This window comes from Meleagris gallopavo, chromosome Z (genome assembly GCF_000146605.3).
Source record: "Meleagris gallopavo isolate NT-WF06-2002-E0010 breed Aviagen turkey brand Nicholas breeding stock chromosome Z, Turkey_5.1, whole genome shotgun sequence".
In the NCBI taxonomy this organism is placed as follows: domain Eukaryota; kingdom Metazoa; phylum Chordata; class Aves; order Galliformes; family Phasianidae; genus Meleagris; species Meleagris gallopavo.
Genome location: NC_015041.2, coordinates 38,728,677 through 38,729,793, shown reverse-complemented (window position 1 = coordinate 38,729,793; position 1,117 = coordinate 38,728,677).

Sequence of the window (1,117 nt, the reverse complement as noted above, 5' to 3'; positions counted from 1 at the left end):
GTTCCTTGGTCGCTCTCGATGACTTGAGGTATCCCGTAGGCAGACATCAGTTTTGTGAGTGCCTTGATGGTATATGCCTGGTTTGCTTTCGGTACTGGATAAGCCTGCAGTAGCCCACTTGCAGTGTCAACACAGGTCAGGGCATATCACGCCCCCTCAGACCGAGGAATGGGCCCGATGTAATCAACTTGCCACCGCTGGAGAGGATTATGTCCTCTAGCAAGATGGGCTGTTGTTTCGGGCAGCAGTCTCAGTTTCATCTTGAAGCAAGCGTCACAATCCCGGCATGCCTGGACGATGTCAGGTAGCTGTATGGGCAGTCCCCATGCTTTAGCAGCTGCCCACATTGTCTTTTGTCCTGCATGCCGTAGCTTCTGATGTAACCAACGGGTGATGTTCTCAAACGGTGAATTCGCAATCCATCGAACTCGGGCCAGCGTGTCGGCTTCATCGTTTCCCGGTGACTGTAGGGGCTGATGACCAGAAACATGGTAGACACGTACAGTCCTGTGTTTGACTGTATTCCATGTGTCTAACCACCCGTCCTTGCACCAGATTGGCCGGGCATGGATAGTCCACTCTTGGGTGGCCCACTGTGCAATCCACAAAGTGTGCCCTCAGTACACAGCCCAACTATCCGTACAGATGTTCAGGATACCATCACCAGGTTCCTCAGTTATAACCATCCACACGGCTCGCAGTTCTGCCCATTGGCTGCTCTGACCATCCCCCCCATCAAACCAGATTGTCTCAGTAGAAGGATGGTATGCTATTGCTCTCCACTTGCTCGGATTGCCCTTGCTGGATCCATCTGTGTACCAAGCATCTTCAGGGATAGGGTATTTTACCTCCCGAACAGGACTCTTCTGCGGTGGAGCGACCAGTATTCCTTTCGGTGCATCACTGTGATATGTCACTGGGCCTAGGATCTTCTGGAGTTCTTCTTTCAAAGGGGGTGAAGACAGACTGCTCCTTTGGCTGAGATAGGCGACCCATTGTGCCACTGTTTGTGCTTGGGCCATCCCTGTCTTAGGAAGGTGGGTCAGACCTTTTACCCACCCCTGAATCAGCAGAGTGGTCTTGACTATAACTTCAGCCATTTGAGTTATTGGCTCTA